Source organism: Equus przewalskii, chromosome 12, assembly GCF_037783145.1.
Source record: "Equus przewalskii isolate Varuska chromosome 12, EquPr2, whole genome shotgun sequence".
Lineage (NCBI taxonomy): Eukaryota > Metazoa > Chordata > Mammalia > Perissodactyla > Equidae > Equus > Equus przewalskii.
Genome location: NC_091842.1, coordinates 33,737,353 through 33,753,675, shown reverse-complemented (window position 1 = coordinate 33,753,675; position 16,323 = coordinate 33,737,353). Strand labels below are relative to the sequence as shown.

General features: G+C 56.3%; 1 protein-coding gene across 2 annotated transcripts in view; it reads left to right on the top strand.

Moving 5' to 3' along the window:
• The first annotated feature begins 3,477 nt into the window (after positions 1-3,477).
• The window catches only part of CIITA (class II major histocompatibility complex transactivator), a 91,422-nt gene continuing 78,576 nt past the window's right edge, over positions 3,478-16,323 (top strand). Inside the window, exon 1 of one of the 2 annotated variants that reach the window (XM_070566765.1) lies at positions 3,478-3,698. The gene's annotated coding sequence lies outside the window, so the exon portion shown is untranslated. The remainder of the gene's footprint in view (positions 3,699-16,323) is intronic. The other variant, XM_070566766.1, reaches the window with a different exon arrangement.

Here is a 16,323-nt window from a genome sequence, read left to right as displayed (position 1 = left end):
GGCCCTGGAGGTTCAGGAGGCCTGGAGTGCGCCCCGGAATCTGCCTTTAGCAGGTGAATGTGCTGCAGCCACAGGCTGGGAATTACTGCTGCCGCAGTGACCTCTACTCGCATCCGGGTACCGGACACGTGCTGAGCGCCAAATAACCATTAACAGCATCGGTAGTGTTTCTGGACGTCCAGGCCTGCCCAGGGACCTCCCAGGAGAGAAGTCTTGCCACCTGAAAGTCTTTCCTGGCCCAGATAAGGTCACCCCCGACCCCTCTTTCTGCCCTCTCTCCTGACCCCCCACTCAGGGGCAGTGGGCTGAGAGTCAAGATGCCAAATGGGGCTGGCCCCGTGGCTGAGTGGTTAAGTTCGCGCGCTCCGCTGCAGGCGGCCCAGTGTTTCGTTGGTTCGAATCCTGGGCGCGGACATGGCACTGCTCATCAAACCACGCTGAGGCAGCGTCCCACATGCCACAATTAGAAGGACCCACAACAAAGAATATACAACTATGTACTGGGGGGCTTTGGGGAGAAAAAGAAAAAAATAAAAAATCTTTAAAAAAAAAAAAAAAAGATGCCAAGGCCGCTGATCCTGCCCTTTGCCCTCCTGCCATGGGCAGTAGGGGCCCATCCCGCAACCCTGGTGACCTAGAAAAGGGCTGCTGATCCATAAGCTCCTGACACAACTCACCCACTGCTGGTCCCTGCAGGGGCGACCTCTCTGGGGTGTGCCCAGGAGGAGGGGCAGGATGCAGAGCTGGGGAGCTGCCTGAGGTCTGATGCCTGGGCTGGCACCCCCTCCATTCCCTAAACTGACCCCACAAAGGGCCTGCCAGGTATGTGTGGAGGGAGGGTGCTTTCTCCTGGGGACAGAATGCCATCTTCAGGAGTCAGGGCTCTGCATCTCTGACCAGCTCCCAGGTGATGCTGATGCTCTGGGCCTCTGGACCACGCTTTGAACGGTAAGGATCTAAACCACCAAAGCCCAGTTTTCTAGAAAGGCCTGTTGGCTCTTCCAGCCCCAAACCAGCTCCAGGCACAGCAGAGTGTCATATTGAGAGACTGGGGTGCCCTAAGCTTCCCCTCCACCACTGGGCCACAGCAGGTGGAGGTGAGAAGCGGTTGTAGGACATTTAGGGGTTTTTCCTCCAACCGTGGGAATCACCAGCTGTTGGTGTCTGTTAAGTTGGGGCTCAGAGAGTCCTCAAGGGGGCGAGGAGGTAGGAAAGCCCCCTTGGAAGCCCCATTTGGGGACAAACTGTCATTCTCAGCCATCAGGTTGGGGTTGTGGAAGTCGCCCCCAAACAGGTGGCCCCCTCCCACTCCTGACTTGTCCACATGGGGGCACAGGCTGAGGATGCAGATGCTGGGGCTGGACTTGGGTCTCTGGCATCCGCCTCCACAGAAGAAAGTGCCTCCCTGAACACGCACCCAGATGGCCTTCTGCGGGGTCGGCCTGCGGAATGTGGGGGTTGAGCCAGGAGCCCAAGGGGTCTGCGGAGAACTCATCACTGGCTTTGAAACTGGCTGAGTGGATTCACCTGGGGTTGCTGGTTAAACGGCAGAGCCCAGGGCGCACTCCAGGCCTCCTGAACCTCCAGGGCCAGGCCTGGGAATCTGCTTTGAATCAGGGCCCTGGGGAATTCTTGGGAACAGAGACTTCTGGGAAACCCTGACATTCTCCCCTCACGCTGGTACCACGGACTATGGCCACCAGGATCCTGACACTAGCCACCGTCCGCTGGTCTTGGCCCGGAGGGGCTTGGGGAGCAGAGCTGCAAGAAGTTCCATCTCTGGAGCCAGGACACCCTGGGGGAAGGGGCTGCAGGCTCAGGCAGCCACTGGCCTCTGGATGGCCCTAGGAGGCCAACACTTGGAGTTGGGCAGGCCTGACGGGGAATTTGGCTCCACCACTCCCTGACCGAGTGGCCTTGGGCAAGGAACTTCACCTCTCTGGCGTCAGTCTCCACATCTATAAAATGGGTCCACACCTTCCCCCCCAACAGGGGTGATGCAAGGACTAGAGAAAACACCTGTGAAACGCCCTCCTCGGAGTAGGGGCTCAGGAAACAGCAGCCCTGGTGACAGTGATTTGTGGTCACCAGCAGAGGGGCCTGGGGTCCAAGGAACCCCCGTGGGCCCGGCAGCACACAGGACGTGAGCCTCGTGCTAGAGTCACTCCTTCCGCTGAGGGGCGTCTGTCTTAAGGGGGGGAACAGGGGCTGCACTCAGGTGGCCATTTCCCCGAACACCTACTGTGGGACCCATGCTGTGTGTCCGTGGGACAAATGGCAGCCAGGACTGAGGACCGGGAACAGCGCTTCCCCAAGATGGGACCCCAGGAACCCTGGACCAGAAGGCATGAGCTGTCGTGGCGGAAGGCTGAAGCCCGGGGCCCTGCGCCCATCCTCCCTCGGGCAGGTGGAAATGGCAGCCCCAGACCTGTCACTCCTGGCCCAGCAGCCTCTCTTCACCCTCGGCCTGCCATTCCCACGGCGGCACGCCCTCAGATCCCGCCGGCCTCGCAGCTGCCTGCCTGGCACCCCGCAGTGGCACTGCCATCCCGCTAAGCAGGTTGCCAGATCCAGCAAGTAAAAATATGGGGGCCCTGTGAAATCGAACTTGAGGAGAACAATAATTTTGTTAGTATAAGTATGTCCCATGCGATATTTGGGACATACTTACAGTAAAAAATTCTCAGATGTTTATCTCAAATCCAAATTTACCTGGTGTCCTGCATTTCCTCTGGCTCCGCTGTGTCTCCAGGCCAGGGTGGGTCCAGGCCCACAAGGCCCGGGGCTCCCACCCTGGTGTCTGCCCCTCCTATGCCCGCCTTCTGCAGAAGTTGTGCCCACTTCACAGGGCTCTTCCCACCTGTCGTGGCCCTTGTCCTCCTCCAGGCTGGCGGCCAGGGCAAGGAGCCCAGGAAGGCAGAGCAGAGGGCTGAAGGAGGAAGGGGGTGCCCGCCCCTCGGCTGCCCTCGGGGTCCCCGTCCACCACGTGGGAGCTGGGGGTGCCCAGGGGGCAGCCCTGGATTTTTCCCCAGATGGAGCTCAGCTCTGTCCAGGCCTCTGTTTCCCCATGTGTGCGGTAGGGAGAGAACCCCTGCCCAGCACACACCCCGGGTCCTTCACCCACACACCCACCCACCCACCTTCTCTGTGCTTGAGTCGTGGCACAGGGTCCCACCGTCACCGAGCTGAAATTCTGGTTAAGAGATAATAAGAATTACCAAACCTGGCAAAAAAAGAGAAAAGAGTTAGGGGAGATGCGAAGGGTCCCTCAAGAACTGAAAACAGAGAGAGCAAGGGTGCAGTGACAGGGGCCGGGGGGACATTAGGGAGGAGGTCAGGAAGGGCCGCCAGGTGAAAAATGGTTGTGTGTGCCGGGGGAGCATTGACACGGCGGGAACAGCAGGTGCAAGGGCCCTGAGGAGGGAAAGACGTGGGTGTGTTCAGAGAATGGGCGGAATCTGGCCAGCGTACAATAGCAGAGTGAGCTTCAGGAGCCGCCCACGGAGGGTGGCCCGTCCTGCCCGGCAAAGCCTTATGGGCTGGGATGGGAGTTTGGCGTCTGCCTGATGAAAGGGGGACGTGGAAGCCACCTGGCTGAGGACAGAGACCCAGGTTTCCGGCTCCCACCTCCACACAGGGCCGGGCAGAGCTCTGGCTGTAGGAGTGGGAGGGCCTGTGACGTCCGTGCTGCGTGGCAGGTAAGAGGGCCTGGGGAGTGTCTTGTTTGTGGGGACCTCCTGGTCTCTCTGACAACCACCACCGTTCATTCAGCAAACGGTTTGCAGATAAGGCCTGGCCCTTCCCGTTTGCCTCGCGCCCTGCCTGTCCGTCCCAGCCCCAGCCTCGTGGTGCCCTTGATACAGCAAGGCACCTGCATCTAGCCAGCTGCCCCTGGGGGTGGGTGGCCCGCTCGGGATGCCAGGCAGGCTGAGAATGTGGGGTCTCCCAGCCAGGGGTGCAGCAGAACACAGGCCGTGGGGAGATGCAAAGGGCCTGGGTCCTTCCCCCGACAGATTCCAAGAAAGGAGCTGGGGAGAGGACCTTCTGGTTTAAAGACATTTATCCATGTGTTAATTACGTGCAGCCTGTGGACCTTGTCAGGATGCAACTCAAAAAAACGGTGGGAAATAAAAATATTTATGAGATAATCAGGAAATGAACCCTGATGGAGTGTTGGATAAGATCCCTGAGACGAAGGATTATTATTCATTTTTTCTGACATTTTGGTGATATTGTGGCTTTTAAAAATTGGGATATAATTCTCACACCATAAAATTTACCCTTTTAAAGTGTAACGTGCAATGGCTTTTAGTCTACTCACACCATTGTGCAATCATCACCACTGATTCCAGAACATTTTCATCACCCCAAAAAGAAACTCTGAACTAATTAGCAGTCACCGCCCCCCCCACCCCCCCCACCCCCCCACCTCCCAGCCCCTGGCAACTACTCATCTACTTTCTGTCTCTATGGATTTGCCTATTCTGGACATTTCATATGAATGGAATCACACAGCATGTGGCTTTTTGCATTTGACTTCTTTCGCTGAGTGTGGTGTTTCCAAGTCCATCCGTGTGGTAGGCTGGATTGGTGCTTTGTTCCCGTCTACTGCAGAAGAACGCTCATTGCATGGATGTGGCACGTCTAGTTGATCTTTTCATCACTTGGTGACGTTTGGGCCGTGTTTACTTTTGGGCTGTTAGGAAGGATGCTGCTGTGCACGTTCCTGCACAAGGTTCCGTGTGGACATGTCTTCAGTTCTCTTGGGTCCATACCTAGGAGCGGCATTGCTCGTGGCTCTGTTTTCCAAGAGTCCGTTTTTAGAGCTACACGCCAAAACCTTAAGGTGAAATTAGAAGATGATGGGGTCGGCGTCAAAGTGGTACGGAAGCAGGCGTGGGAGACACATCGATGCAGAAAGACAGGCTGTGCGAGCTGAGGACTTCGAACTGGGACGAGCGCATGGGGAGTACTATGCTCTTCGTATCTGTTTCAATTTGTGCATAAACAATTTCTTTTATTGAGGCTCAGTTCAGAGCGACTCCCATGTCCTCCTTTCAAATTCCCACCCGATCGCTATCTACAAATAGAATTGTGGTGTAAGTCCCAGGTGTGATTTTAAGTTCTCTGGTAGCCACATCTGAAAAAGTCAAAAGAAACAGGGGACATTGATTTTAATCATACTTTTCTTTAACCCAGCGTGTCCAAAACACGGCCATTTTAACATAGAAGCAATTAAAAAATTACGAAAAAGACAGTTTACATTTTTTCCCTCCCAGGTCCCCAGCCCCAGTGCGTCTCTTCCACTGATGGCCTGTCTCTGTGCAGCCTTGCCCCATTCCGAGGGCTCCGTAGGGACTCGTGGCCCCCAGATGGGAACGGGCAGCTTCGCGTTTGGGCATTTAGTGCACTTTTCAAAAAGCTCTGATGACTTCTTTTTTTACTTGCTTGTTTTTATCCATCTACAGCTAGAATTTGGCCCAAAGAGGGCAAGCATCTTGTGTATCTCTCTAAGTGGGGTACCCCGTGTGTCTCACAGATGGGGAGGCAGGGGCACAACCGAGCTCCATCTGGGTAGAAATCCAGGTTCCCCTTTGTGTGCCACCAGCCCCTCAAGAAAATGCATGGGGCCCCAAGGGCAGCCCACCAGAGGGCCCCACCTCCTTCAGCCCTCTGCTCTGCCTTCCTGGGCGCCCTGCCCTGGCCGCCAGCCTGGAGAAAGAGAAGGGCCACGACAGGTGGGAGGAGCCCTGTGAAGCGGGCACAGCTTCTGCAGAAGGCGGGTGTAAGGGGGCAAGATGGGCAGTGACAGCTGCCCAGACACCAGGGTGGGAACCCCGGGCCTCGGGGGCCTGGACACACCCTGGCCTGGAGACAGAGCGGAACCAGACGAAATACAGGACACTTGGATAAATTCAAATTTGAGATAAACAACTGATAGTTTTTAACTATAAGTATGTCCCTAATATTGCAAGGGATATACTTAAACTAAAAAAATTATTGTCGTTCTCCTCAACTTCGATTTCACAGGGCCCCCATATTTTTACTTGCTGGATCTGGCAACCTGCTTAGGGGGATGGCAGTGCCACTGTGGGGTGCCAGGCGGGCAGCTGCCAGGCCAGCGGGATCTGAGGGCGTGCCGCCGTGGGAATGGCAGGCCGAGGGTGAGGAGTGGCTGCTGGCCCAGGAGTGACAGGCCTGGGGCTGCCGCTTCCACCTGCCCGATGGGGGATGGGCACAGCTCAGGGCCAGGTCTGACCACACAGCCCCCCTGATCCTCTGTGCCAGCTGCCCGTCTCCCACAGGATAAAGAGCAGAGAGTCTGCGCAGCTTGGAGCCGGGCGTGGTCTGGGAGTTGCTTATCCACCGTGTGACTCTGTTTCCCGCTGGTTGTGTCCTAATGATGGGAGCCCTCCCTCGTAGGGCGGAGTGAGGATGAACAGTCTGCTCTGTGTCAAGCGCCTGGCACAGAGGAGCCATGTGCTGACCGTCCTTCCTACAGCTGCCGCCCCTTGTGCCCCGATGTGGCCTCTCCCTGCTGCCCATCCTTGCCGAGGCCTCCTTCTCGGAAATCTTGTGATGCTTCCTGTTGGGGTTGGAAGCTTGCTCCTGCTCCGGTCTGCTCTTGCTGGCAGCGGAGGCCTTTGCTAGGCCAGGTGGGCACTCTCCCACGAGGGGAAATCCCAGACCAGGGGACAAAAGGGACAGCCGGGGTCTGATGTGTCCCGCCTGGCCTGCCAAGCAAACTGCCGTCTCACCAGGAGTCCACAAACAGGCCAGAGAAAGCCTCTTGTGGCTTAAGGGCAGGGACAAGGGGCAGAAATGCCAGGTCCACGGCAGGGCTAGGGCTTCTCTCTGGGAAGCTGGGAGAGTGGCCAGTGGTGGCTCTCGGATGAGCAGGAGGCTTCTGGCTTCCTTTTGGAGCAGTGGGAGCTTGGTGGGTCCCTCCCATTGGTCCACTGCTGGGAAGATCATAATGCTGATCTCTCCCTCAGCAGCTGGAGCTCCATTGAGTCGTCCCCCACCAGAGAAGGTGGCCTCCACTGCCATGCCCCAACTGGGCCCTGCTTGGTGGGGACCTTAACCCCCCTGCCCCCACTCATCATGCTCTGGTAACACTGGCCAAACTCTAAGATTTCCAGAAACACCCAATCTCCTTCTTACCTCAGGGCCTTTGCACCTGCTGTTTCCCCTGCCCTTCCCACCAGATTTCTTAGGACTGAAAATATGAGGTCTCCCTCTGGAAGGCCTTCCCTGTTCCTCAGCTCATGTCTCACCCAGTCGCTCAGTCCCTCTCTGGGGTCTGGGATCTAGACATGTTTTGTCCTCTTTCCTGCACTTTCCATGATTTCTAATTATCTTGTTTTCTTATTAGTTTAGCAATCTTTCTCCTCCCCACGCCCCCCTAGGGTATTATCTCCATGAGAGCGGGTGCCCCTTCTGTCTACCTAGCACCGTGCCAGGCACACTGTGGGCATTCGACAAGGGTCTGGTGAGTAAGTGAACAGAGAGATGAGCAACTCCAGGAAATATGCTGGCAAGGAGCCTCTGCCCATCATGCAGATGCAGACAGTACAGTCCTGGATTCCCACCCAGGGGCTCTGGTCTGAATCCAGGCTTTTCTCAGACACACACACACAAACATACATACGTCACCTCCTAGGGCAGGCCCAGCTCCGCAGCGCTGGCCTCACTGGCCGGGTCTGCCCTGCCCCGGTCGGGGAGGAGCCCAGCGTCTCCCAGCTCAAGCTCTGTGAGCCAGCAGGCAGGGAGCCACCACTTACGGGAAATGCTCTGTTGAGGAGAAAGGGTGGCGGGTTGTTTGGCCCAACCCTGGCCCTGGCCCAGACAGACTCAGGAAGCCTGTGCCACTATGTCACCTGGGCTTGGTTCCTCCCAGGGGCAGCAGCTGTCTGCTGAGAGAGAGCTCCCGAAGAAGAGGCCTGGGGCACACATCCATCTTCTCCTCCAATTTACAATAAAAAAGAAAAAGCCTTTTAGAAAGCATGTTAATGCCTCTTGAGAGGCAGTCAAGTGCCATGGCTAAGAGCCTGGAGTCGAGGAGGCTCAGGTCCACTGATAATCAGCTGAGAGATCTCGGGTGAGTTCCTGACCCCCAGCCTCCCTCGTTCTCTGTGTGTGAAATGAGGGTAGTTAGGGGACCTCCTTCTGGGGGCTGGTGGGAGGAACAAAGGAGTTGCCACTTACCACAAGCTCAAGACTTTGCTTGCACGTGGTGTTTGCAGAATAAATTATGTCGCTCGGCCTTCACAACCACCCCAGGGGGTGAGCCCGCTGCACGAGATGGTACCCATTTTACAGATGAGGAGACTGAGGCTCGGAGAGGCTTTTTGGCTTTTTTTTTTTTGAAGCAGATGCCCACAGCTAACAAGTGGTGGAACCACGAGTAGGTCTGAGGTCCCCCACCCCCTGCTCATAGCTCTTCTGGTCACACAAAGGGGGGGATGCTGTCCCCGTCAAGCTCTTGACTCGAGGTTGCAAAGCGTTGGCGCGAGGGCCAGAGCTGGGCTCCGTATGCTTGAGTTGGACCTAAGTAGTCAGAAAGGACAAAGGAACAAACTAATGGAGTTAAGAGAGCTCACGGCCAATATTGAAAAACCAGCTGCCACATCTTTTTGTGAAACCCACATTTCTGGTTGCTCTGGAGAAACTGGAAATTCAGGGATGTGGAGCTTTTGTCCCCTGTGGCGGGAGCTGAGCAGTGGCTGTCCCCCGCTGGATGGGGTTCACTCCACCGGGTGACCGGTTGGCTCCTGTACATTCTCTGTTGGCCCTGGGTCAGTCTGCCATCACTCCTGAAAACCTGCTGTCTTAGGCGGGTCTGCCCAGACGAAGACCCTACCCTGAACAGGACTCTCATGAAGGGGAGGTGTTAGGAAGTGTTCCCGGAGTGCGGGGAGGTGCACTGGGAGGGAGGGAGGCCACACACGCATGTGACATCAGGCCAAGTCCCATAGAAGGTGTTTTACCTTCCTGGGCTGCCATAGCAGAGGACCACAAATCGAGAGGCCTAAACAACCAAAATGTCACGGTTCTGGAGGCCAGAAGTCCAAGATCAAGATGTCAGCAGGGCCATGTTGCCTTTGAAAGGACTGGGGAGGGATCTGTTCCAGCCTCTCTCCTGGCTTCTGGTGGTTCCTAGGCTTGTGACAGCGTCACTCCAACCTTCACGTGGCGGTCTCCTCGTGTGTGTGTCTGTGGCCAAATTTCCCCTTCTTATGAGGACAGCAGTCATGTCTGGTTGAAGGCCCACCAACGCCAGGATGACCTCATCTTGACTGGTTACATCGGCCACCACCTTATTTCCAAAAAAGGTCACATTCTGAGGTGCTGGGGTTTAGGACGTCAACATAGGAATCTGGGGAGGTGGACACAATTCCGCCCGTATCGGAAGGCGACTATGGCTCGCCCCAGAGTCCCCCCTCAGGCGAGGGAGTGGGGTGTCTGTACTTTCCCACCCATCACCATGGGTCCAGGGCGGCCCCAGCAGGCAGGAATCCCCAGACCCCTCTGGCTCTGGGCACACAGACAGAGTGCAAGGGTCGTCCTCCAGCAAAGAGGAGCAGGTGGCGCTGTTGGGAGGGAAGGCTCAGGAGAGCTGGCAGGCACGGAGGTGGGAAAGGGATGGGAGGGTATGTGGGCACCTGCTGCCCACCTTCCATCAAAGGCACTGAAGGCAGAACTGGCCCCCCCACCTCCTTGCAGTGGATTGACCCTAAATGAGTCCCTGGCCTCTCCGCTGGCACTCAGGGACTGTTGGCAGGTGGAGGTGTGCAGAGCCCTCCTACCTGTCAGCCTCATTTACAGAAGGGCTGAGGAGCTGGGGGAAACAGGACCCCCGACTCTGCCGCTCCTCCCTGGGGGTGCTCAGGGATGTCCAAAGACAGCTCGTGAAATGCATCGTCTGTATGCGAGCAGGGGTGCCGGCAATGAGGATAACTGGGAGGAAATAAGGATCCTAGAGAGGTCAGTTTGACTCCACACCAAAGCCTGCGTTCAGGGAGGAGCGGTGGTTCCAGGCACAACGGGCAGCAGTGCCAAGACTGGTCCCCACTCCAGCCATCCTGGTACTTAAGCACTTACATGCAGCATGCCCGGGGGCCCAGGGAGCTTTGCCGTGGGACACCTACTGGGAACATACACAGAGAGGGAGGCAGCCATGCTGTCCAGGAGAGTGTGGAGACCTCTTCCCCAGGAGGCAACTGGTGACCTGGTGGTGGACGGCAGCCTCATCCTGCGAAAGCGTCAGGGTTTGAGCTAGAAGCCCCAGCTTGGCTCGCAGCCCCACCAGGGATGTCTGTGCCCTGGCCAGCTCCATGCATGGCAGCCGCAGTGGACTCGCCCTGGCTCCACCCTCTGCAGCAGCAGCATCAGCGGCTGTTCTGAACCCCTGACTCTAGACCCGCCAGCAGTTGAGGGCGGCCGAGGCCAGCAGGAGTGGGAGATGAACCAAAGCCTGATGTGCTGGGGTGTCAGTGCCTGTGGAATCCAGCCTCACGGCGTGTACCACAGCGAGGAAGAGCTGAGACTCCTGGAGCCTGCAACCTGGTTCAAATCCTGGCTCTGCCACAACTCTGAGCGTTGGGGATGAGCAAGGCTGCGGCAACAAATAGACCTTACATTTTCTGAGCCTTAACATAACAGAAATTTATCTCCCTTAATAGCCCTGGGTGGTGTTCAAGCTGGCAGGGCATTCTTCTCCACTCGGAAGAGCCCAGGCTCTTCCTCTTGGGTGGCTCCACTAGGACCTTATTGTCTTCCACACGCAGAAAGTGGAAGAGGAAGGAGAACACAAGAAGGTAGATCCCTCTCTTAAAGGACCCAGAAGAGGCAGATGCTCTTGGAGGGGAGTTGGTCACATGACCACACTCAAATGCAAAGGAGGCTGGGAAATGTAGTCCAGTTGTGTGCTTGACTGACTACAAGGCTGTTATACAGGATGAAGAAGATGGCTTTTGATGGATATCTCTCAGCATCTTCCACAAGGTGACTTAACGTTTCTGTGGTTCCATCTCTTCGACTCTAAAACGGGAATAACAGCCCTTCCTCATATAAAGTGCTTAGCTTAGTGCCTGGCACGTGGTAAACCCTTGGTAAGTGGGTGTCCAGTGGTACTGGACACCCGTAGCCACCCTTGGGGCTCTTGGATATATATGAGGAGAAGAACCATGGACCAGGCTGGACCTCCTGGCAGCCAGGCGGGTGGGGACCAGGTGTACTGAGATTTGGGGCATTAACCGCACGCGACCACACCTGGACTCTATCTGGGGAAACCCAAGCTTCTGCCTAGAGAGCTTCCTCAGAATTCAGTTCAACTTTCTTCACGTTCAGGTGCGAATGCCGAGTTAGCGCCCCGTTGCCGCTTACAGAGAACGATCAGCCATAGCTCCTGCTTCCCAGAGCCCTGAATGGGATGACCAGCCACCCCACGGCTGGCTGGACGTGGCCGAGGCCCCTCGAAGACTCAATTTTCATGTCTTAGACTCACTTGGTCATCACACTTCCGGGTCACAGCATTCAGAATTCAGCATTTTAGCTCAGTTCACTTTTGGAAAAACCTAGCCACGCAGCGGAGACCCCACCCTGAGCTTGATTGGCCCAGGCCCGGCCAATTCTGCCTGCGGGGCTGTGGCAGGACCCCTCCCTCTGCTCCCATCACAGCCAGGGCGCCCTCACCCAACTGTGCTCCAGGACTTGTGCTCACAGGATCTCAACAGAGTCACCAAACATCCCTCTGAAGTAGAGGAGGCCTGGCTTGTTGGCCTCTGAGGCCCAGAGTGGGGAGGGGACTGGCCTGAGGCCCACAGCAGGGTGAGACAGAGTCAGGCCCTTCACAGCTCAGTCACTCTACCGTGCCCTTGCCCCTCCCTGCAATCTCTGGACCACTGTCAAGGTGAGACCGTGTCAGACAGTAACTGGATCTGTCGGGCTCCCGCTTCAAACTCTCCAAAGGCCTCCCTTTGTCCGCAGGATGAGTCCCAGCTCTCGCTCTGCGAGATGAGGCCTGGAGACTGCCACTGGCCTCCTGCCGCCTCGGCCTCTCTCATCTGCGGCAGCCACCCAGCCATCCTTGCTGTTCCTGGAGCGCCCGAGCTTGCTCCTGCCCAGGTTGGCCCTTGCAGTCTCCGGGGCCCGGCGTGCCCTGGCATGCTCGGTCACAAGGCCCAGTTCTTTCATATCCTTCAGGTGGCAGCTCAAATGTCACTTCCTGGAGCAGCCACAGTAGGTAGCCCACAAGGACCTGTCTACACTCACTGTTCCCATGCCTGCAAACACCCTCCATTCTTTGTTGGGGGCCTTCTCTGTCCTCCAGAAGCCACTAAGCCCAGGGCGGGGGAGGCGGGTAAAGCCCCCAGGAACTCCCCCCGCCCCCGACAGTGACTCTCAGGAGCTGGTGTCTAAATGCCCCAGCACCCTCCCCCTGGTGAGTGGGTCGCTCTGAGGCTCCTGTTTGACACAGTCTCCCTGAGGTCCCCAGCTGCCCCCAGCGGTGGTCTTCTGAGTCACTCGCCGGGCTCGGCGCCCCCCCCCCCCCCCCCCCCCGCCACCCCGCCTCGCTGCTCTGTCTCCGGCAGCACTTCCCGCCAACCCCTCATGTCTTTGTGTGGAGTCAGCTTCCAGAATGATTTACACCAAGTCATGTTCTCGGAGACCTTCCCTGCCCACCTTATCTGTAGGCAGCTGAGCTGTAGCCTCAGAAAACACATTTACATCCTGACCCCTGGAACCTGAGGAGGCGAGCTTATTTGGGAAGAGGATCTTTGTGGACGTAACTGTGAATCCACGGATGAAATCATCCTGGATTACTCAGGGGGGCCCGAAATCTGGTGGCTGGCGTCCTTATAAGAAGAGAAGAGAGAGAGGGCAGAAGGCCACGCGATGATGGAGGCAGAGATCAGAGTGAGGCATCTACGAGCCGAGGAAAGCCCAGGATCACTGGCAGCCCTGGAAGTGAGGACAGAAGCGTGGGACACGTTCCGTCCCAGAGCCGCCAGAGGAAACCAGCTCTGCTGACAGCTTGGTTTCAGACCTCTGGCCTCTAGAACCATGAGAGAACAAATTCCCGTTGCTTCAAGCCACCCAGTTTGTGGTCATTTGTTCCGGCAGCCCAAGGAAACAGATACGCTATCTACGAACCCCACACACCCCAATTCACTCAATGTGTCCTCAGCTGAACGTCTGCCTCTCAGAGTGTCCCGGTGGCTTCTTTGCTTACTGTCTGTGTCCCCTCCTAGAATGAAAGAGGTCCGAACTGTCCTCTTCCCCCCACCCCAGATCCAGCCTCAGGACAGGCCCTCTTTCCATGGTTGATGAATGAACGAATGGACGAGTCTGTGGTCCAGCGGTCCTTGTCCACTTCTCCTCAGCTCCCCCTTGCTCTAGAGGACAAGATTCCATCCCCACCTAAACGTGGCACGGCCTCCTTCCTCCGGGCCCAGGAGCTCTCAACCCAGCTGCACACTGGAATCCCCTGGAAGCTTTTCCACGAGACCCGTGCAAGGCCCCACCCCTGAGACTCTGAATGAATTTGTCTAAGTGGGACTCAGGCAGCAGCATTTCTTCAAAGTTCCTCCAGGTGATGTCAGCGGGCAGCCAGGGTTGAAGCTCCGGTTCGGGGCGGGAGCAGGAACCAAGCTACGGTCAGAGGTCGAGGGTGACCAGTCAACCCAGTTCGCCCAGCCCAAGGGCATTCCAGGGATGGAGGACTCGCAGTGCGAAAACCAGGACCGTCCCAGCAAACGGGGACGAGCTGGTCACTTTAAGTGTTCCCCAAGCCACCGGGATGATGTTCCACCCGGCCAGCCACACCCTGGCCCTGGCCATTTTGAGAGGAAGGGAGCCCCATGCCCAGAGAAGAGGCCATGGGGCCTGCTCCAGACCTTGGATGTCAGAAAAGGGGGCAGGGCTGCAGCTGGACAGCGTGGGGGTGGGGGGCGAGGGTCCAGGGCTCAGGCAGCTGGTGTTGGTGAGGGATCGGCAGTCCCCCCTCAGCCCCAGGCAGGCACGATTCTAACAGAAGGATTTTCCCATGTGGCTTGTGGGCACTGCAGACTCATTGCGAGAGTCTTTTGGGGTCAGGCGGGGTTCGCTCCTCCCCAGGATGCTCTGCCAGGGCCTGGCACACAGTAAGTGCCCAGTTAACAGAGGCTGCGTGACTCAAGGCACGCGAGAAATTGATAATCACATGAACCGGGAACAACTGGGCCTTTTCCCACTTCCTCCTGCTCCACACACCCAGCACCTCTCCAGTCGGACACAAAGTAGACGCCTGATGCATGTTTGTTGATTGACAAAAGAAAAACATTAACAGCTTTTCCAAAAGTGTTTCTTCCTCACTCCAGCCTCTTGCCCGTTACCCTGCTGGGTTTTGTGGGGCTTCTCTTCACACCTCTTGGTCTGAACCACACAAATAAAATTAAATTTTTCTCTCTTCTTCTGTTATATGTGGCAGAAACTACTAGCTGACCTCCATATCTTCTTACACTGAGAGAGAATTTTTTTATTGATATATAATTCACATATAAAATCTTGTTAGTTTCAGGTCACAGTACAATGATTCAGTATTTGCACACATTGCAAAATGATCACCACAATGTCTAGTTAACATCCAGCCACCATTACAAAGTTGTTTTTCTTGTGATGAGAACTTTTCAGATCTACTCTCTTAGCAACTTCTAAATAACCAATACAGTATTATTACCTATAGTCACCATGCCGTACATTATGAAAAAGAATTTGTAGCTCATTCATACCCCTACCAGCTTTTAAAGACTGACTTTCTTGCCCTCCCTTGCAGTTAGTGTGGAGATGACCAAGCTAGTAGAAGTCAATTTTGCCACTTTGGGGTTGTGCCCTTTCCTCTGGTGGAATGCAGTCGTGATGACAGGAGCTGGAGCAGCTGTTTTGGATCATGAGGTGGAAGCCATGCATGAAGATGGGGAAGCCATGAAAGAGAGGGATCTTGGGTTCCTGCGCCATGGAACCACCTTGCCTATTCTGGATGCATATATTTGGACTGTTACATGAGAGGGAAATAGATTTCTACATTGGTCTTTGTTACAGTAGCCACACCTGTATCTTCTCTCAGGCACCGCATCATGAAAAAATGGCTAGATGGATATTCACCCACTGTGGGTGGTGTTTGGGGTGCTTTGATTTAAAATGTTGGCTCCGTGACCCAAGTTTGGAGATGCTTCTTAAAGAAACGGGCAGTCATCCAGGCTCCAGGGCAGCAGAAACTGGGCAGGGTGAGAGGTCCTCGGGACAGCCAGGTAGAGAGAGGGGCTTCAGTCTTAAGATGCCAACCACGAAAAGCCTTGCTTTCCATACGTGTCCCCGTCTAAAAGCACAAAGACAGACCCTCCGAAACACAGGTCCTGTTGATAGCTCTGCTGCTGCTCCCACGACTCAGAGTGGTTAAGCCACTTGACCAACGTCCCCATGGGAAGTGACAGAGCTGGACTTGAGTCCAGGTGTGTGTGGCCCAAAGTCTGAACTCGCCTCTGATCACACTGCCTCCAGATCCAGGGCGTGGGCCCATAGGGCTGCCTTCAGGCCTCAGCGATGGTCCAGCTTCAGTCCCCATTGCCCACTGGGGGAGCCCCAGAAAACATCTACAGCAGCATTGAAGTGGAGCAGCCCAAGCTCGTCTGTAGGTGCAGGCCGCCGGGAGCCCTCGGCAGACTGAGGGGACAGTCCTCCCTGACCGGCGTGAGTTCAGCATCAGCCTTCTCAGGGTGTGTCCAGGGCTTGGCCTGTTCAAGCTGGAAACCGCTCTTCACTTCCTCCGAACCCTGGCTTCTCAGCTGCGGCTCTGTTGACACGGGGTGCGTGACTCCATCGTGGGAGTCCGTCCTAGGCACTGTCGGAGGTTTACCAGCATCCTGGCCTCACCCACTAGATGCCAGAAGCACACTGCCACCAAGTTGGGACAACCAAAAAACATCTGCAGACATTGCCCGATGTCCCCTGCAGGGCACCACACCCTGGCTGAGAGCTCTCGGAGGAGGCGGAGCTGGGGCTGCCCTCACCCATCCCCAGGCACGCACACATCCAGCACACGCCCAGCGCCCACTGCAGGCTCCCGGACTCCTGGCCCGAGGTGCTCAGCCAGTCCCAGGGAGAGAGGGGGCGATGGATGGACGTCCCGACTCCCTCATCCAGCGGTGGGCCCCAGCCTCGGTTACTCACCCTGTTTTGCCTTCCTTTCCTTCTTGGGATCTCTTCCCAGATAAACCATTTCCACTCACATCTTTATCTCAGCATCCCTTTTAAGGGGGGGGGCACCCCATTTTGCCTACA